Source organism: Acanthochromis polyacanthus, chromosome 20 (genome assembly GCF_021347895.1).
Source record: "Acanthochromis polyacanthus isolate Apoly-LR-REF ecotype Palm Island chromosome 20, KAUST_Apoly_ChrSc, whole genome shotgun sequence".
NCBI lineage: Eukaryota > Metazoa > Chordata > Actinopteri > Pomacentridae > Acanthochromis > Acanthochromis polyacanthus.
The window spans coordinates 2,263,761-2,286,047 of NC_067132.1; the positions used below are offsets into that span (position 1 = coordinate 2,263,761).

The 22,287-nt window shown below is 38.9% G+C and overlaps 1 long non-coding RNA gene across 1 annotated transcript; it reads left to right on the forward strand.

The window, feature by feature from the left end:
• Positions 1–8,490: 8,490 nt before the first annotated feature.
• On the forward strand, positions 8,491–10,246 carry LOC127531258 (uncharacterized). Its single transcript, XR_007938207.1, has 2 exons — positions 8,491–8,733; positions 9,108–10,246. It is a non-coding gene; the product is annotated as an uncharacterized LOC127531258 (long non-coding RNA).
• The last annotated feature ends 12,041 nt before the right edge of the window (positions 10,247–22,287 follow it).

The following is a 22,287-nucleotide window of genomic DNA, read 5'->3' on the forward strand; positions in this document are numbered from 1 at the left end:
TTTGCTGCCATTATCTGCTTCTCTAACATATATTAGTGTGTGTGTGTTTACAGTGTTTGCAAAATACCTGTCTACAGTCCAGCTTAATATCAGAATATTCTATTACTGTTAATCCCACTATGAATATTAAAATACGTCGAACCATTTGTCCTGTATCATAGCTACATGTATGACGTTTGCAGCAAAAAAATAAAAAAACGCATGAAAATCAGTTTAATATTCAGAGTTAAGATGGATTAAATGCGCTGTCAAACAGCGCTGAGTGGAGCGGATGACCGGACCAAGATGGCGGCCCCACCGCTCGTCAGCCCCAATAGGCAGTAGCGGTCGATGCGGCGTCTACTCTTTATTATGTCTATGGTGCTGAATGCTCTGGGAGCAAGTCTGCAGTGAAAACACTTTTGAAGGGGTCAAGGGTCACTAAATCAAGGTTCAAAGGTTCAAGGGTTCACTTTATTGTCGTGTCATTCCACATTTGCACATGAAACAATATGAAATTTGACCCTGGTCCCAGTTTCAGCCATCAAAAAAATATAAAAACACTCTCATAAAGACAATATAAGTATAAAGAGACACACTAATATATACAAATCTGCAACATAGATATATGTGCAGTGAACCAACAGTTTGTGCAATATTTAGTAGGTAAATGAATAAAGAGCCTTGTCCAGTAGTGCAGTGTGTGTATGAATGTGTGTATGCTTGTGTGTGTATGTGGGGATGTGTGCATGCATGTGTATTTGCGGGGGAGAGGTGGTGATGATATGAAAACAGAGTCTACAGAGACCTGTTCAGTAGCCCGACAGCTTCGCGGAAGAAGACTTCAAATGAAGGAGGCATTTTGTGCAACAAGTATCATAAAAGTCATTCCCAGTGGAATTCAAGTCTGATATTGTGTGGGACTATTCAGAGCAGTCACATGAAGCACTGTATCTGTTTTCAAGGGTCTAGCCCCATGGGAACCCGCGTTTTTCAGCAGTGAGGCCTAGTAGTAGTGGAGAAGCCTGAGGCCTTCAGACATGTAAAAAAAATTCCTGCTCGGTCATTTTTGGGTCTAGTGACACCAAATCGTACACGCTCCTAGTAGACCACCTCCTGACCTTGCATATTTTTTTCAGAGAGTTTACTCAAAAGGGGCTCGATCATGGCCCTGTTTCTTACTCTACGGTTAACCCTTTAATGTCCAAATGCTTCAAAATGGGCTAAAAAGGTCAAAATCTCGCACAATCCTAAACCAATTTGGACCAAACTGCACAGGTTCTATATACAGAGGCTAATGTGAACGCTCATGCACGTTTCAGACCTCCAGGAGCCCTGAAGAAGGAATGAGGGCCAAAAAAAACATGTTTTTTCATAAATGTCCCTCTTTTGCTCTCATTTCTCTTCTGTAACACTCAGAGAACTTAAACCTGGGATGTGGTACCTCTGAAACATCTAAAATCTAAATCCACTGGAACTGTTTTGCTAGCCCCTCCCAAACCGGAAGTAGCTCCAGGAACGACCTCGAGACTTGTGCTTCAAATCAATTGTTCACCAAGGTCACCTGAATCACCCCTAAAAGTTTCAGCTCATTTGATGCAAAAATGACCGATTTGTGGGGCTTCATAGTCCAAAAATGTCAAACTTTGACCCTGCGCCAGGGGTCACAGGAAGGTCACAGAGACACCAAACCAGCACAGTTCAGCTCCAAAGAGAGCCTAGTATAACATACTAAAAGATCAGCCCCAGGGTCCCACTAGAAAAATCTGACCAAGTGTTCATGTTTGAAAATCAGGTGTTGTCAGACTTTTAAACCCTGAGAGCCTTCTGCCAGTGGAATGAGACCCTCACCCTCATTTTTTACCCTAACGGGACGAAATCTTAACCACAAGTACTAGGGCCCCCGGTGAGTCGGTATGTACAATTTCAGCCTCCTAGGTCAACAGGGGGCCAGATGGTACCTAATATTTGACTGAGTAGGTGTGTTCTCCGTTCTCCAAACTTCAACATGGTACGTGGGTTTTTTTTTGGCCCTCATTCCTTCTTCAGGGCTCCTGGAGGTCTGAAACGTGCATGAGCGTTCACATTAGCCTCTATATATAGAACCTGTGTAGTTTGGTCCAAATTGGTTTAGGATTGTGCGAGATTTTGACCTTTTTAGCCCGTTTTGAAGCATTTGGACATTAAAGGGTTAACCGTAGAGTAAGAAACAGGGCCATGATCGAGCCCCTTTTGAGTAAACTCTGAAAAAAAATATGCAAGGTCAGGAGGTGGTCTACTAGGAGCGTGTACGATTTGGTGTCACTAGACCCAAAAATGACCGAGCAGGAATTTTTTTTTACATGTCTGAAGGCCTCAGGCTTCTCCACTACTACTAGGCCTCACTGCTGAAAAACGCGGGTTCCCATGGGGCTAGACCCTTGAAAACAGATACAGTGCTTCATGTGACTGCTCTGAATAGTCCCACACAATATCAGACTTGAATTCCACTGGGAATGACTTTTATGATACTTGTTGCACAAAATGCCTCCTTCATTTGAAGTCTTCTTCCGCGAAGCTGTCGGGCTACTGAACAGGTCTCTGTAGACTCTGTTTTCATATCATCACCACCTCTCCCCCGCAAATACACATGCATGCACACATCCCCACATACACACACAAGCATACACACATTCATACACACACTGCACTACTGGACTAGGCTCTTTATTCATTTACCTACTAAATATTGCACAAACTGTTGGTTCACTGCACATATATCTATGTTGCAGATTTGTATATATTAGTGTGTCTCTTTATACTTATATTGTCTTTATGAGAGTGTTTTTATATTTTTTTGATGGCTGAAACTGGGACCAGGGTCAAATTTCATATTGTTTCATGTGCAAATGTGGAATGACACGACAATAAAGTGAACCTTTGAACCTTTGAACCTTGATTTAGTGACCCTTGACCCCTTCAAAAGTGTTTTCACTGCAGACTTGCTCCCAGAGCATTCAGCACCATAGACATAATAAAGAGTAGACGCCGCATCGACCGCTACTGCCTATTGGGGCTGACGAGCGGTGGGTTCGCCATCTTGGTCCGGTCATCCGCTCCACTCAGCGCTGTTTGACAGCGCATTTAATCCATCTTAACTCTGAATATTAAACTGATTTTCACGCGTTTTTTTATTTTTTTGCTGCAAACGTCATACATGTAGCTATGATACAGGACAAATGGTTCGGCGTATTTTAATATTCATAGTGGGATTAACAGTAATAGAATATTCTGATATTAAGCTGGACTGTAGACAGGTATTTTGCAAACACTGTAAACACACACACACTAATATATGTTAGAGAAGCAGATAATGGCAGCAAAGTCAATTATTTTAATAATTTGAAGAGACAATATATGATTACGCTATATACACATATATAAACAAAATACTGACTAATGAACACATATTTTTATATAAAACAATAGATAGAAGTTATATATCAGAGAAAATTATTATATAAATCACATATAGACTATCAATATAATTCATACATATATATTAAAAAGATATGTCAGAAAATGATATTATATATATATATATATATATATATAGTTTTATATAGAAATATGTGTTCATTAGTCAGTATTTTGTTTATATATGTATATATGGCGTAATCATATATTGTCTCTTCAAATTATTAAAATAATTGACTTTACTGCCATTATCTGCTTCTCTAACATATATTAGTGTGTGTGTGTGTTCACAGTGTTTGCAAAATACCTGTCTACAGTCGAGCTTAATTTCAGGATATTCTATTACCTATCATTATTATTATTATCTATTATTCCCGCTATGAATATTACTATGTTCAGCACCCCATTGATTTACACCTGCATTTTGTGCTTCATGGCGCTAGGTGTGCTGTTTGCATGTTGGACATTGTTTTACACAGACACCACCGAAGAAGAAAGGTGCCGAAGTGTTGCACGTTTTGTTTTGTTTTTTTTTGTTTTTTTTTTAAATTGAAACAGGAGTCTGTCCGCATGAATGTCCAATGGGTTAGGAGTTGTCCATGAGTTTGATATCTTCAATCATGTTAAAAAGTTTTACAGCAGTCCGTTTAGAAATCTGCATTTGTGTATGAAAAACTTCCAAAATATTATAATAAAGCAGACCGGAATCAAACCCGCGTCCGAGACCAGCTCTTGTACATGAGTCACCTGCTTAACATGCTGAGCTATACAGGCATCAGATACCCACTCATCAAAATTATTTAATAAATACCAGCGCACCGGCCCGTCGGTCAAACGGCCGAATAATGTTTACACAAATTTTGGCCCGAAGCCACATCTAATTGCCGGCCCCTGCGAATGCAAAATATAGCGTTGGATTCGCAATGCTTTTACATTAAAAATATAATATACCGATTCAAAATGCCCTACGTAACTCGCTTAAATCTGACCGAGGAGAAACATGACACACGAGGAATATTTGATTAATTAAACGTTCTATTCAGGTGTGATTAAGACTCAGATATGAAAACAAAATCAAACCCGTTTGCAAACAAACAAACACTAACGTTTTTTAATCTCAAATACCCAAATCCTGCAGCAAAAATAAAGGCATCACATTATATGTATGGGACGATGTAATGCAAAATATAGCGTTGGATTCGCAACGCTTTTACATTGAAAATATTCGTTTGAAATACGTTCTGAGTGGCATGAAAAGTCCTCCGCTTTGATTCGCAACGCTTTTACATTAAAAAATATTCGTTTGAAATACGTTCTGAGTGGCTTGAAAAGTCCTCCGCTTGAAATACATTGGTTTGAATTTCGTTGTGAGCAACACGTAAAATATGAGAAATCGTGTTGGTGCGCACGTAACCATAGATTAATTTACGTGATAGTTTCACGAATCCTTGTGAGACCGGGTTGGTACAAGGGCTGGTCCCTGATGCAGTGGCCCAGGATCACTTCTTGCATGCAGCCTTTTGCTGCATTTGTCTTCTCCCCTGTTTCCGTTCAATCTCTCACTTCACCTATCAAATAAAGCCAAAAAAATAACTTCAAACAAAAAAAGAAAAGTGTGCTTATTAGTTGTTCCTCCGTGTTGCTGGGGAAAAGAAATGCCGTGGCAAATGGAGTTTGTTTTCTTTTGGTAAACAGGGATACGTCACGTCCACTCCCTGTCCAATCAGACTCCTTTCCAACGCCAAAGCCTTGAAGCGGAATGAAGGAAGGGGAATAAGTGTGCGGTCCCATGTAAACCGCAATTCGGAATTAATATTTCCATGTACATGCGAAGCACAAACCTTTAATCCTGAATGAGATGATTCCGAATGAGTTAAATCCGAATGAAGAAACTCCATGTCACCGTGTCTATTCTCTTAAAAAAAACAATGCCAGTGTGAAGTCAGTCCCCCCATTCCCCACCCTTCACACACACACACACACACACACACACACACACACACACACACACACACACACACACACACACACACACACACACACACACACATATGCTATGTTTTTCTATCATTGTGGGGACATACCTTTGACTCCCATTCATATCTAGCCCCTAACCCTTACCCTAACCCTAAACTTAACCCAGACCAAAACAATGGCTAACCCTAAAGAAACATTTTTGCACTTTTACTTTTTTCAGTCACAACAACATGGCCAAGAAAACACTGTTTAAACTTGTGGGGACCAAAATGAGGTCCCCACAAATGACATTGTTTTCGGTTTTCCTACAGTTGTGGGGACATTTGGTCCCCACAAGTATAGCCAGCACCTGACCACACACACACAGAGAGAGAGAGAGAGAGAGAGAGAGAGAAAGAGAGACGCAGACCACTCTGATTTGCATTTGTATAGCTCACGGCATTTTCATTGACACTGGAGAGCTTCCCCCATCCTGGGGGCTGGGAGACCAGCCCTCCATGTCAATTCACGGTTATTCTTGCTGATTGTTTCTCTCTCAGCTTTCCTTTCACCCTTACCAGTTGCAGCAGATGGGCACCCACTCTAAGATGGGATCAGCTAGAACTTTTTCTCTGTAAACAGATAGTTATTGTTTTTGGCACTGTCACAAAGGGCTGCTTAAAGGGGGAATTACTTGGTTTCTGTCTATAATAGCCCTTTCTTACATGCATTTCTTTTTGTTAATCTGATGGCAGCTAAACAGTTCAGCTGCGTGTTTGAATGCACACCCTGGTCACTCAGCCAGAAAAGTGGCACCAGCAGTGCTTGTAGTTTAGACCTAGTAACATTTCCTTATAAGTTTCAACATTGCAGAAGTCTGAACTGAACAGTCACATTAACAGATAGAGACACACAGGAAGTAATACTCTGAGTTGTGTGAAGAGATTTAAGGAAGGATTTTTCTGCATTTCAGCAGCAATATTTGACCAAAAACATCACAGGCAGCAGATTGTTTGCCAAAATCCCAGCACACCTTTTTCAGCACTTTGCTCTACAATTTTAAATGTATTAGGCCAGGCATGGGCAAACTATGTCCCCTGGGCCACATACAGTGATTGTGTATTGTTATGAATGAGCACTTTGTACAAACAACTGATTTGACATAATTATTCCTCTAAGATATAATAATATAATACATAATCTAAAAAGTAGTATTGTGAAATATTAAAAATAGGTTCCAGACAAAAGGCTGAAAAGATGAGTTTTTGACAGTCTCTAAAAGGCTTTAAAGGTCTTCAGATTCAGTGTGGGTTGAAAGACACACACCATTGTGGGTTGTTGTCTTTGCTCCTACCAAATGCCCAAAAATCAGTGAAAAGAAGCATCGCATTAAAAAAACAAAACAAAAACAAATAAAAAAACCACAAAAAAACACTGTAGACTAGAATTTTATAATTAGGCCATAGTGGACAACTGACCAAAATAACTATATTCTAATGGGAACCCCTGAAAATTGGATGGTGTATGAATGAATACTTTTCTGACTAACTGTTTTGTATATGTGGACTAATTGTATGTGACCTGTTTGAAAACACATTGCCTCTGGCTGCTGACTGACTGGGTTTTATGTAATATAATTGTGTTTGCTAAATGCATAAAGAGTGAGCTGTTCCATGTGTGAACGTGGGCATGGACAAAGATTTAGCATGACAAAGTGATACAGCATGTAGGCGTATTGGTGCATGAATATTTATGTTCATCCAGCTATGTGCTGCATACTATAATCATTTCTCTGGCCTGTTTGTGAATGTGTTTGCAGCATGCTTTTCATTTATGTGTCTCTCATCAAGCAAGAGTAGATCTGAATCATAATTACTGAGTAATCCATGTTGGAAGGGGTCATGTGGAAGTAAGGTATAGTAAGGCTGGACTCTTGTGCCTCACTATCCTAACACATAATCATATCTGAGGAAGGGTAAATACTCTGTGCCAGTCTAACCTGTTTCTAACCAATTAATAGGGTTTGATAAACTAATATACCTGTTTGATAGCTATTTTAATTTTTATTGAAATAACACATGCAACCCTTGAGTTTAATCCCACACATTATTTAACAACGGCTGTCTTAAATGGTCTTTTTAAGATAGAATCCGGAAGTTTATATGAAATAAATGAGTGTAAATAATTTGTCGAGATCCCGCATACTGTTGGTCCTTCACATTTTTCCTAGCTCTGTGTAGCTGTCTTGTTCTGCAAATCAAATTTAATGGTCAGAAATAAGCTACACGGTTCATACAGTTTTGAGAATTTATCGTTTTAGAGCTGGTACGGAGTTCCTTTTTTACCCCTTCTTCTTTACAAACGATGACTGGATGATCTAAAGGGCAAGGCAATGACATTTTGAAACTGCTGTCCAATTTGAATGAGACATGGGAAACTTGACATAATACCCACCCAAGGTGATATCTTGTTAAACAAATATACGACTGAAGAAAATGTGCTCCCAGAACCCTCTGTTCTCTTTAATTTTCCAGCTGAGCTGATGCTGAATGATTTGTTGGATGGATACAATCAGGAAGCATTCAGACTCCTTCTCTTTGTTAAGCTGCTTTGCATCGTAGATTTACTTTAAATGCAATTTTGTTCATCAATCTAGACTCAATAGCGAATAATAAAGTGAGTGTAAATAGATGGATAGCAATGTCAATTTCATCCAAGTAAAACTCAGTTTACATTGCACTAAAGTGTGCAAGAAGTGAACGGTGAGAATATGGAATGGAATCTTCTGTACAGCACTGTGAAGGAAACTTGCCTAAATCTTGCTACTATGACTTAACACACCTGACCCAGAAGTCTCCAGAATCCTCTAATAGACAATAAGAATAGATAGTCATTATATATGATCACTGCTCAACTCCCACATTATATCCTAATAATACTGCCTGATGTAACCCATGTTAAAATATGACATAAATAAGAATAAATAGTTGAATAAAAGCTGCATAAATAAGTTTGAAAGTTAAAAGTGATTCATTTAATGTCAATTAATCATCAGAGTTAATTAAAAATGTTAATTCGGCAATCATTTAATGTTTAAGATTAAAAGTCTGTTGACAGAAAATAACGTCGTTGCCCCTTTAAGGGACCAGCGACACAGACGCAGCGCCTCAGTGACGCTGCAGCAGAGACCTGAGGGAGAGAGCAGAGGAGGAATCGGAGAAAACAAGCGGTGATTAATTAATAGAAAAAGCAGTGAAAAAGTCGATAAAACTGTCGAAAAACATAACTTGCCTGGTCGGGAACTGACGGGGATTTTATGAGAACTAAGCCACATTGGTTTTGGTGAGTTTTGTGTTCATTTTCATGTATGTTCACCGTGTTGTATTTTTTTTCTCTGGCGGAAAGCTAACGCTAAAAACGTAGCTGGTTACAAAGAAATGCGCCGTCATAAACCGTTTACCAGTTAATATTTTGGGTTATGAAGACTGTGAATGTTATAAAAGTGTGTGTAAGCTGTGTAAATGAAAGATTTGTGCAGTAATTAGTGCGGGAGACGGAGCCCTGAGATAAGAGACCGCTCCGCTGCCATTTTGAGTTAAAAAAAAAAAACAAAAAACACCGTAGCAGTAACGTTACAACTCAGAGACTGTGAAGGATTTATTGTGTGATTCAAGGATTTAAAAATAGTTTTATTGTGTTTATGGCCTGTTACACAGGTCAGGTTTTTTTACTCGGTCGGAGTGAGGATTGGTCTGCCATGTGCGGGCGTGCACATCTACAGACGGGATTCAAGATGGCGAGCCAGACCCAGACCTTCAACTCATCTTCTTCATCGCGTCATTGAGGAAATCCTCTGCGTGTGGTAACTCACTGCCAGAGTGGTAGGAGTATCAGGAACTAGTTTGAACTGAACTGAACAGAACTGAGAACTGATTGAACTATTATTTTTTGGACTGAGTCGAACTGAAACTTTTCATTGAACTGAACACTTGAATTCACATTTGGACTTGAACTTAAATTTAAAGTGTCATACTTTTATTTGCATATGTTTATATTTTTGAATGTGATTTGAATAACTGTGGTCAACTTTGATTTACTTGGGTTTTGTAGGTAATTTCTTGCCTGTAAAAGAAAGGAAGAGTTAACTCTGGAAGAAAAATAGGAATCCAAAATAGGTACAACCTAGGAAAAAGAGACTGATCTAATTAAATTAGATTAGCTGTACTAAAATAAACTAGGTGAACTAAAGAACAAAAAGGAAGAGTGAAATACTTTTTTTTCCCCATTTCCCTTGTTATTGGGAACCTGCAGGGTATTTTTGGCTTTATGTACTGTGTTTTATATTTGTGTTTCACATTCAGTAAATTGCCGGCCTTTTCTACTTAAAGCAACGGTCTCTGGTGTAATTTTCCTTGCTCCCCACTCCTTAGAACCTAGAACTGGTCCAGTGGCGCAGTTAGTGGTGTGATACCGGTGCTACACTTCCTATTACCATGGTTCTGATATGACACCTGGAGCAACACCAGGAAATAGTCTTGTCGCTCACTGTATCACCTTCCATGGAATTAGACCTCTGGCAAATGGCTTAACAAGATTAGCTGGCCATCCAATTTAACAAAGGCACAGTAATTGTTTAATGAAGATATTGAATATGCAACCCACACTGTGTACCATAAGCTAAGACTTAATAACTGTCTGCAGTCAAAATGAGAGTCATCCTTTTCGGTGCTAACTGTTGTTCCAGGAGAAAAAAGGTGCTACTGCTGATAGTAACAATATGCTTCTCTTAATGTGCTACTGTTAACAACATGAGTGTTGAAGTAATAACTGCTGTCAAATAAACATGAAACAAGCACTCTAGCAAATGATCTGCTATTATTAACGGTGACTTTTAATAGTTACAGTATGCATTTATGAACTAACTGTGGACATTGATCAAGCAAAACATCTACAAACCTGGTGTTGTTCCGCTGTAGAAATAGGTATACTGTAGACCTTAGTTTATTACAGAGGCAAGGGGGATCAAAGACATGGTTCAAGTACACTAGTTGATGACAGTTAATAGGGCTATGATAAAGTAAGGCAGAATAGACTATTACTGTATGCTGTCACTGTTCAAAGAAAAAATAATTCCCAATAAGGCTAACAGCTGTGAATGTGAATAACAATGTAGAGTATAAACCCAAAATTAACAAAACATTATGAATTAAATATATCTTCCGAATAATAAACAGACAAGATTTTTTTTTTTTTAAAGATGCACATTTGCAATTGCGTGACTTGTAGTTTCAACCTCTTCAATACATTTTTAAGTGTGTATGTTTGTGGTCAGCATCATATGACTATATATTTGGATATATAGTCATATATATATATATATATATATAATATATATGACTTCCCTCGATATATATTATGGAGATATATAGGATGTAAGTAAGGCTGTGTTCTGGGGTTTAGTGAGGCGGAACATCAGTCCTTTTCAAGTAAGTGCTACAGGGTTTGTGTGTTGCTGGTTATCTCAAGATCTTGTTTCACTGCTCGTTTACAGATGCTTCCCCTATTGAAGAAAAATCTGCTTAAGGCTGGATTAAGCCTGTTTCATGCTTTCCACGTCTGTGAGGTCCGTGCAGCTCCGTGCAGAATGTATAACCCAGCCTTTATACTTTCTGCACGAACGAGCCGCGTGGAAATCCACGCGAGAGAGTGTGTGTGTCTTTATACTCCGTGCGGCGTCTGCTCCCAAACTGCAAGGGGCAGTGTATCGCAAACACACATCTACCTCGTCTACTCTAGTACTAAACTAGAGTAGAAGAAGTTTGCCATTGTTTATACCACTTACATGGCATTTTACCGAATAGTTGCATTTCACCAATTAGTTTTAATTTCGCGCCATGAATTGTTCATAACCCGGTTGTCACGGTGATCTCTGTGTGATGAATCATATAAGTATACATATTTCTAGACTTCAGCTACAAGTAGGATCTAGTCCTCTGCCATGTTTTTCAACACAGTTCCATCTGTGTAGTTAGAAAAATGCAGAGGTGCACGATGCGGAAATTTTCCGCATAAGAAGGGCCACTCGAGAGGGCGTTGCTGCTAAAATGATGCAATTTTTCCACACGGAGCCAAACAGACCTCGCGAATGTGGAAAGCATAAAACAAGCTTCACTCAGAGCCAATGGGATCCTTGGTCATTTGTTTTCTTTTCCTCCAACTGACTATTTAAGCACATAATTTGCCAACATTGAGGTGTAACTGGTGTTTTAAAAATGTTAGTGCTTTTCATCAAGGACAAAAATCCAGCGGTTTAGGCATTTTACTTGCCTAATATTAGTACATGTAAAATACTGTTGCATGTGTGAAATGCATGTCTTCCTGTAAGTCACAAATGATCTGAAATCACATGTACCTGCAGAAACCATGTGTCTTTATCTTCGGTGCAAATATTTTTCTCCTGTGCAAAATCCCACCGTTTGTCTTCAAATGTGCAGCTTTTACAAGGCCAAAAAAAATTGTTCCTTAGAAAACTGGAGTCAGACTATAAACCATCTACCATATTTATGTTTTATTTGTTGAAATTACCACCAAGGACCTTGGTGTCCTTAGTGGCAACTACAGAAGTGAATGCCCATCCATTATCTGTACACCACCTAATCCTCATTAAGGTCGCGTGGGGGCTAGAGTCTATTCCAGCTGACTGAGGGTGAAGGCAGAGGACACCTGGACAGGTAACACTCTATCACAGGACTACACAGAGAGACAAACAATCACACTCATACCTATGGACAATTTAGAATCACCAATTAACCTGGAGAAAACCCACGCATGTGTCACGGAGTTAATGGTTCCACTTGTCATCACTTGTCGCCTATTACATATTTATTTCCCATGCTGACTCTTCCGGACCTCTGCAGACTTGGGGTGTGCACCCCACATTGCAGTCTCAGTCTGCTGTGTCCTGTTGCCTTGGTAAGTCAATCAGTATAAGCTCTGCTTAAACAAAATATGCTAATTAAGTTTAACCTCCGTGCTGAATAATTTCTTTTGTGTTTTTAGCATTATCTGGAGTTTCCTAAGAGTGCGGCTGTGAGAGAGTGATGTCGATGTGTTTTACCAGGTACACGTTCTGTTATTTTTTATTTTCAACACACTGTCAGTCTGCTGTGTACGGCTGCCGTGCATTATCTGGAGTTTCCTAAATTGTGCCTTTGAGAGAGTAATGTTAGTGTGTTTTAGCAGCTCCTGCCAATAAATGGTGGATTTGGTGACAAAAGGGAAAATGCTCCACGCTTTATTGTCTGCACAATGCAGGATAGCGAAAGCACGCAACTGCTACACATGCACAGGGAAAACAAGCATACTCCATGCAGAAAGATCCCGTTACGGCCAGGATACGAACCAGGGATCTTGTAGCGGTAAGGCAAAAGTGGGAACCACCACACCACTGTGCAGCACCACAGACACAATGTGAGAAATTTATTTTATATATTGGTTACCACAAGACAAGAAACAGCATAAATATGAAACACAACTTTAGTATTTAATAAAGTACAAAATGCAAGCTGTTCAATCTAAAATCAGTTGATCTGCAGGTCAGTTATTGAAAACACAAATGACTGTGTTAGACTTGATAATCCAGCCCTGACTGACTAAAATAATAAACTGAACTTTTAAATTATTTGTCTAAATATTAATTATACATCCACATAAACAAACACACACACACACACACACTGTATTTTCCTATCCTTTTGGGGATCTACCATTGACTCCCATTCATATCTAACCCCTAACCCTTACCCTAACCCTAACCCTAACCAAAACAATGTCTAACCCTAAAGAAACGTTTTTGCACTTTTACTTTTTTCAGTAACAACAACATGGCCAAGAAAACACTGTTTCCCCTCATGGAGACCCAAATGAGGTCCCCACAAATGACATTTCTTTTGGTTTTCCTGTGGTTGTGAGGACATTAGGTCCCCACAACCCCTATAATTACCCCCCCCACACACACACACACCTACACACACACACACACACACACACACACACACACACACACACACACACACACACACAAAGGGCAAGAGGGAGCAAGAGAGAGATCTGTGGAAGATCTTTGCTTGGGTGACCTTGGGAAAAATTCACTAAAGTTATTTAAATCACTTCTTTTCTTTTTTGACTTGAAGATAGGCTTATTTGTTATTTCTATGTTCTGAGGATTTCTTAGAGGAACAAAGTAAAGACTCTGTACAACAACCTGGACAATGCCAACAGAGGTAAATGAAGTTTGTGTAAATCACATAAAAGCAGAGTTTTTCAGTCCTCTTGGTGCACCAAGAGACGACCTTCACTTTGAAAACACAAGGTAGAAGGAGTCAAACCTAGAAATACGTATCCCACTACAGCACCACCCAATTCATGGTTTTCTGGCAACATGATGAAACTTCTTTGAAATCTCGTGCAATGTTTGAATGCCACTCATCCTATTGGTGTGTGTACTGAAGGGTACTGAGCAGTGCTGCATGTGTTTGTCCTACTCTCCTTTCAGCCCGACATAGTAGTAACCCCCTCCTGGGAAATTTGGTGAAACTCCATGTTCTGTATAATTCAATGCTATATTCAGGTTGCCTGTCAAAATAGTAAAAAGATGTACTGATATTAAATATTCCGTGAAGTGCTAATGGTGAGTGGCAAGACAGTAAGTATTCTGGCCTCTGTGTAGCAATCAGCTAGGGATGATGTTGACCAGAATTCATGTCCTATATCTGGCAGTCGGATGACGGAGTGGGACATAAAGATAGAAGAGCATAGTAATATATGCAAACTGTGGAGGAAAACATAATTCCCTCTCTTTTTGACACTATTTTTCTAATGCGCTGAACAAAATTTGCCCCGATTGATTGATTTGTACTCATAAGTATACCTTCAAATCTCCTTTGACCTGAACAATCAAAACAAATTCTTTTGTTTTGTCTGACTAATTTCATCATAGCATGTACACAAGAGGCATTACTGTGCACATTAAACCGCACCCTGGTAGGAACTGAACACAACTTTATAATCAAGTACTACAAAAATAAATGCCTGTATGGTTGACACACAGGAATGACAAAAATATTTTAGATGGAACCGTAGAGTTTGTTTGAAACTAATTTCTGCTTATACGTACTAATGAGATAGACATCTCTCCTGCAATGGGAAGTCAACACAAAAAGCCCTTAAAGGCATATAAAATAGTACACTGCTGTGTATTCATCAAGGTTGTTACTAAACTCATCCAATAATTTCACCTTGGGACAGAGCCACTGCAAGGTCAAAATTGGTTGACCTTACAGTAATTCTGTCTTCTAATTTCAAAACCAAGGCACTTACCCTGGTGTACAATTCTAAACTAACAGTTCAGATGTACCATACTAAAAATGCAGACACAAGACTTTGTTTATCCACCTCTATTTTTGATAGACTTAATCCTCAGCATCCTCACTGTTGCACAAATTTCTGGAGAGATGTTCTGCTATTCTTCAGAGACCATTTAAATGCTCTTTGCTAAAGGGGTTGTGTTGCTCTGCCGTTCTCTTTAAAATAACCCAGAGGTTTTCTATTGGATGCAAGTCATGTGAATACTTGGCAAGGCCCAACTTTAAGACCACTTTCTTCTCTAGAAACTTCTGTGTGATTTTGCCAGTGTGCTTCAGTGCTCATCATGCTGGAATATTTACCTTCTACAAAGTTTCTGCAGACTGGAAGTCATCTTGTCGGCCAGTATTTTGGTGTATCTGCAGGCATCCACTGCAAAACTACAAATGTTATCTCACAACACTTTTTGCACACAAGTAACCCCATGTCATCTAACTTCCACCTCTGTACTTCACTTTTGGGATTCTGAATTCACTGTGGTAATCCTGGCCAGTTTTGCGCTCGAGTAATAGGCCAGATTTAATTCCCTGGCCAAAGCATACCCAGGTATAAACTGGCCTAGGCTAAAGTATACCCTGGGGTATACTCCAGGCTGGGCCAGTTTATACTCAGGGGCTGGAAGAGCCTAGCCCAGAATATACCTCTCCAGGCCAAAACATTTCACATGTAAGACAAGAGTACATCACATACTTAGACAAAAATACAAAGCCATATCATGCTGATATATGGATTTACATATGGCGCAGAGATCAAGTCAGTCTTAATTTAAGCACACATCAAAGATAATGGAACGATATATTATATTGACATCTTTTATACAGAAACAATTGAAAGTAACACCAGCCAATGTGGATGCTCTTTATTAAAGTTTTGCTTATAGCATAAATGTTTATGGTTTTCAATTCAGTTTTTCTTTTGATTCAAACTTTTTCAATTGCAATTAGCTCAAAGACATTCAAGTTATGTTCTTTCATAATGATTTACTTCCTAAGCATACCTCTTTGTAAAAACAAAAAAACTCTAAAAAACTTATAAAAATTAGAGGTTTGCATCTTCATGTGTCAACAGGTATAAACTGGCCTATGCCAGACTACCCCGGGGTATACTGGGTGGGGTGGGGGGGTGGGGAGTTGTTAGAGTGTTTGATTTTGTTTAGATTTTTGTTTAGTTAATTCTTTGGTTTATTATTGATTTCATTTTCCTGTATAGTTCTGTACATGTTGTGTGTAGTCTTATTGAGTGTATTAGCCAGGTAAATCTGGTGGGGGAGCTGGGTTTGGTGTGAGGAGATAGTGGGAATGGTATGGTCTAGAATGATTAGATGGCAGGTGTAAGTGTGTGTAGAGAAGAGGGGTCAGGCGTGTGCTGTGCTGAAAGGAATGCTGCCACATGTTCTTCGTGTATCATTTGTTGCCTCTTCACGATCTTTTATTGTAAGTTTTGATAGGATTAATTTAAAAAAAACAAAAATATCAGAGCTCTGGAAAAAAAAAAGAACTCCAGTCTGCTGTGGCTCTTTTTACCATCACACTCCATACCTCAACACCACTTGGCATTTCCATCCGGTTTGTGAGGTTCTCAACATCTGAAACCTTACATGGAGATAAACGCAACATGTACTGTACAAAACTAAGAAGATTGAAGCATTCACAGATCATTTTATAACATCGTTAATGCAATTTAGCTAACTGGGCATCACAAGTGTACTCAATATTATCACAGTAATCACAGGTTTTCTGTATTCACTCATGTTGCATAAAGTTTCTACTTTGGGACCTGTATTTTCAGTACAGTCTTTCTAAACCTTCATATTATGTTGCTCATAAGATCAAATATTCTACTTGTCAGCTTTGAAACAATGGCATTATTGAGAAATGATATTATTTTAAATTAATTACAAAACAGTCATTTCATGTCCTACCCCTTATGATATTACAAAAGCTGCTTACATGATTATTCAAATAATTATCCCACAAAGAAAAGAAGAAATGGAAAAATGATGCATGAAAAAAAATCATTATAGCCACAGTCATTGTCATCATCATTCCTGACTCATTACTGGTACAAGGTTCTCTTCCTGAACTGCCATACATCCCTTTAATGTGATATTAATTCCCATCCATTACACTACTAAACACAAGATGACAATGTTTCCAGAGACTATAACTGAAACATAAGCTATTCATTTTCAGTTTCCCCTATACAATAATCATACACTGACACATAACGTACAATATAACACAAAAATGACACGTGACTGCAGGATTCCAAATTATTTTTCTCTCTTTTTTATTAAACTAACAACGGACATGGCTGTTAACCAACTACAACTAACAGAACTGAACCTCAAAATACTGTGCAGCACAAATGACAAAACTAACCTCACCAACAAAGATAGAAGACATAATGAACAAAACACAGAATATAGGAACAGTCTTGTATTACACACGTGGACAAAATTGTTGGTACCCCTCAGTTAAAGAAAGAAAAACCCACAATTCTCACTGAAATCACTTGAAACTCACAAAAGGAACAATAAATAAAAATTTATTGAAAATTAAATAATCAAAATCAGCCATCACTTTTGAATTGTTGATTAACATAATTATTTAAAAAAACAAACTAATGAAATAGGGCTGGACAAAAATGATGGTACCCATAACTTAATATTTTGTTGCACAACCTTTTGAGGCAATCACTGCAATTAAACGATTTCTGTATTTGTCAATGAGCGTTCTGCAGCTGTCAACAGGTATTTTGGCCCACTCCTCATGAGCAAACAGCTCCAGTTGTCTCAGGTTTGATGGGTGTCTTCTCCAAATGGCATGTTTCAGCTCCTTCCACATATGTTCAATGGGATTCAGATCTGGGCTCATAGAAGGCCACTTTAGAATAGTCCAACGCTTTTCTCTCAGCCATTCTTGGGTGTTTTTGGCTGTGTGTTTTGGATCGTTGTCCTGTTGGAAGACCCATGACCTGCGACTGAGACCAAGCTTTCTGACACTCGGCAGCACATTTCTCTCCAGAATGCCTTGATAGTCTTCAGATTTCATCGTACCTTGCACACTTTCAAGACACCCTGTGCCAGATGCAGCAAAGCAGCCCCAAAACATTACTGAGCCTCCTCCATGTTTCACCGTAGGGACAGTGTTCTTTTCTTCGTATGCTTGGTTTTTGAGTCTATGAACATAGAGTTGATGTGCCTTACCAAAAAGCTCCAGTTTGGTCTCATCTGTCCAAAGGACATTCTCCCAGAAGCTTTGTGGCTTGTCAACATGCATTTTTGCAAATTCCAGTCTCGCTTTTTTATGAGTTTTTTTCAACAGTGGTGTCCTCCTTGGTCGTCTCCCATGAAGTCCACTTTGGCTCAAACAACGACGAATGGTGCGATCTGACACTGATGTACCTTGGCCTTGGAGTTCACCTTTAATTTCTTTGGAGGTTGCTCTGGGCTCTTTGGATACAATTCGAACGATCCGTCTCTTCAATTTGTCATCAGTTTTCCTCTTGCGGCCACGTCCAGGGAGGTTGGCTACTGTCCCGTGGGTCTTGAACTTCTGAATAATATGAGCCACTGTTGTCACAGGAACTTCAAGCTGTTTAGAGATGGTCTTATAGCCTTTACCTTTAAGATGTTTGTCTATAATTTTTTTTCGGATGTCCTGGGACAATTCTCTCCTTCGCTTTCTGTTGTCCATGTTCAGTGTGGTACACACCTTTTCACCAAACAGCAGGGTGACTACTTGTCTCCCTTTAAATAGGCAGACTGACTGATTATGAGTTTGGAAACACCTGTGATGTCAATTAAATGACACACCTGAGTTAATCATGTCACTCTGGTCAAACAGTTTTCAATCTTTTATAGAGGTACCATCATTTTTGTCCAGGCCTGTTTCATTAGTTTGTTTTTTTAAATAATTATGTTAATCAACAATTCAAAAGTAATGGCTGTTTTTGATTATTTAATTTTCAATAAATTTTTATTTATTGTTACTTTTGTGAGTTTCAAGTGATTTCAGTGAAAATTGTGGGTTTTTCCTTCTTTAACTGAGGGGTACCAACAATTTTGTCCACGTGTGTAGCTACAACTTAAGACAAGATAAAAAAAATTGTGTCCATACTGCTGCTATGACTGCTGCTGTTGCCATCAATCCATAGCTTAGTTGCTGTAACCATGAGCTTACCTTCTCTTAAACGAACTTCGATTTGAAAAGATATTGTAGCAATCAAGCTTTTTTTTCTATTTAAAAAAAAGGGAGGTTTTGTGGAACCACTTAAAATGAATGGGCTTGATTTTATCCTGTTGTTAACTTTCTGCTGAAATATTTCTGAAATAGAATACTGGAACAATTACCAGCAATTTTCTGTCTCATGGACGCCACAACTTTACCTGTGAAGTGGCTTTATAATTGATGTGACTTACTATGTAATAAAAACATCATTCGTGAACCAGTGATGCTTTCTGTTGTTCAGTCTGTTAATTAATCAGAGTAAAACAGAAGCACATCTAAACTCTGCAGAGATTTATGGATGTTAGCATTGTCACTGTCAAGTCATTGTGTTGTTGTCAATCTTCCCATAGGGATCATCATCAGTTTCCTCCTGTTATTTAATCATTACATTTCTCTGGTGTATACATTTCACAGAAACAAAAGCAGCATCATGTTGAGTAGTGAGAGTGACAGCTATGTGTTAACAGAAAGGTCCACCAGCACCAGCTGTCTCAGTCTTCACACATTTTTCGTGTTACAAACTTCTTCAAAGGGTGATACAACTCTTTACACCTGTACAAAATCATACCATAAAAAACATTTAAAGAGTCATCTTTCAAAACACGCTGCAAATTCCAGTATATCTGTTTTAAATGAGGGCTGGTGTTTCTGTACAATAAATACAGTAAGGCTATGGACACATCTGTTTTTATTATGCAGCTTTGTTCTGTCTTAGGCACTAGACAAAGTAAAATGGGAATGTTTTCAATCAATATTTTTGTGAGCACTCTTTGCATTTCAAACAGCAACAATTTTCCATAATACAATTGCAGAATTTTTCAAGGGACCAAGGTAGGTATGTTGTTCCAAGTGTGTTGTAGAACTTGCAAGTTGCCACAGATCATTTGTGGGCTGAGTCTTTCCCAGTGTCCTCTGTCTGCTCATATATTCAAAGACTGATGCTAAGAACAGTATTCTGTGAGGATGATACCATTTATTGCAGGATTTCTTCTTGTGGCTGAAAATGATATCTAAAGTTGGCTAAGCAACTTCCAATATGACATCCACACATGTACAGAAATGCTAATGTTTTAATTATATTATAATCAACTTAATGTAGTTAATACCACATTTAAAATGAAGAATAAAAAAAGATTAAAAGTCTAATTTTAAGATGATCAAGGACATAAATAAGTAATAAAATGGGAAAGTAAGTAAGTATGGTTTGGGTCTTTTTAATCAGAAATCTCACCCTGCTGTTGTCCTCGTCAGAATATGGCCTGCAGGGCTGACTCCAACGACTGCTGATTTCAGTCATGTTTACCTATAATGATAGCCAAACCCACATAACATTGGGATTTGGGTTATTGTGCTTTACACGCACAATACTAAAGAAATTTATAAGTATTTGACTTCCACAAAAAAGCCAAAATCTGGCTGTGAAGCTGTGAGTCTTTTCAGTTTTGTTTATTTTCTCAGAGTTAGACATGTCAGGTGCTGACTGGCAACAAAGAGCAGCTGTAGTTTTCAATGTCAAGCTTTCGCAGTTTGACACACCAAATTTAAACTAGCAGATCTTTAAAAAAAGAGAAAAGAAAAAAAAAACAAACAAAAACAAGGTGAGCCACATCTGTGAACACCTATGATGGCTCTCAACATTTTTATTTTTTTGGCACGCCATGTGCCCACTGTCTGTAGAATCTCACATATCTGAAAACATAGCAAACTGAATGTTTAGCCTTAGCTCATCTTTCCATCCAAACCTAACTCTAAGTATATCGTCTGCTCATTCAGACAGCCATCTGAAGATCATTGAAAACTTTTCGTGAGGACATATGGTCTTCACTAACATACAGCTACAGAAGAACAAACAAGCATGCAGACCAGAGCATGCTTTCAAAATTTTAACATTTCTAAGGTAACCAACACAAAATGTTACAAAGCAACTTTTAATGAGAGTGTAAAGCCCAGTGAGGGGGGTGTATTTTCTGTGGCAGTTGGCAGGACTGTATGTGAGACTGCTATATTCTCAGCTTTCCAAACTCAAGGGTTCTTAATTGCAGGTCAGTGAGAATCTGACGCATCAGCTGGCATTGAATTTAATTAAATCTGCACTGAAAGGAAGCCTACAACACCCATCTGTCTGCTCTTAACCTGGCTGAGAGAGAAGTAAAGGAATGTAAGTAGTTGAAGAATTAGAGCAGGAAGTAAAGAAGGTGTTTACCTTTGCAATTGACAGACTGCAAAAAAAAAAAAAAAAAAAAACACAAAACAATGACAAAAAAAAAAACGATTATGTCTGCACTGCCTCTACCGTAGAGATATTGTCACACTTGAACTTTTTTTGTGGCACTTATCCAGGTTAGACTAGATCGTTGCTCGTGTTGTATCTACTCTCAAATGTACATCGCTTTGTATAAAAGCATCTGCTAAATGAAATTGTGGAACTGTAATTGCAGAATTGTTTCAGTTCAGTCAGAATGACATTTCGCCATGAGCTGGTATGACCCACAGGGCTAATTAGATTTATCCAGGGAAGATCACAAGGAAACCTGGTGTGACCTAAATCAGCCGAAGTGGTGGTTAAACTGTATTTATGTCCTGAAAACAAATAAAATTCAGGACATTGCAGCAATTAATGTCTCTTAAAATAAATAAATGTCAAATCTGAAGAACTGAATGTTGCTGACGACACCACCGTAGTGGGTCTCATGTCGGACAAGAATGAGTCCCACTACAGAGAGGAGATCCAGCACCTTATTCAGTGGTGCTCAGACAACCTTGTTCTGAACACCAGCAAGACCACGGAAGTCATTGTGGTCCACAGGAGGTCCAGAAGAACAGAGCACGCTGGTCTCCTCCTTCAAGGGGAAGCGGTGGAGCGTGTTAACAACATCAAGTTCCTGGGCGTCCACATTACATCTGACATGACCTGAACACAGCTCACCTAATATAGAAGGCTCAACAAAGACTCTTCCTCAGAAAGCTGAAACATGCTGGTCTCTCCCCTCAGCTCCTGGTAAACTTCTACAGAGCTGCAATAGAAAGCATCCTCTGTCTGAGTGTAACAGTGTCAAACAGTGAGTAACACTAAACCCGAGTGGCGAAAACCGCACAGGGGATTGTGGAAAGCCCTCTTCCAGACCTGGACTCAATATACGTGGGCTGGGTCCAGAGGAAGGCCTGACATTTCGCCGCCAACCCCACTCACCGGGGAAATGGATTGTTCTGCTTTCCTCTGGTAAATGGTACAGAAATACAC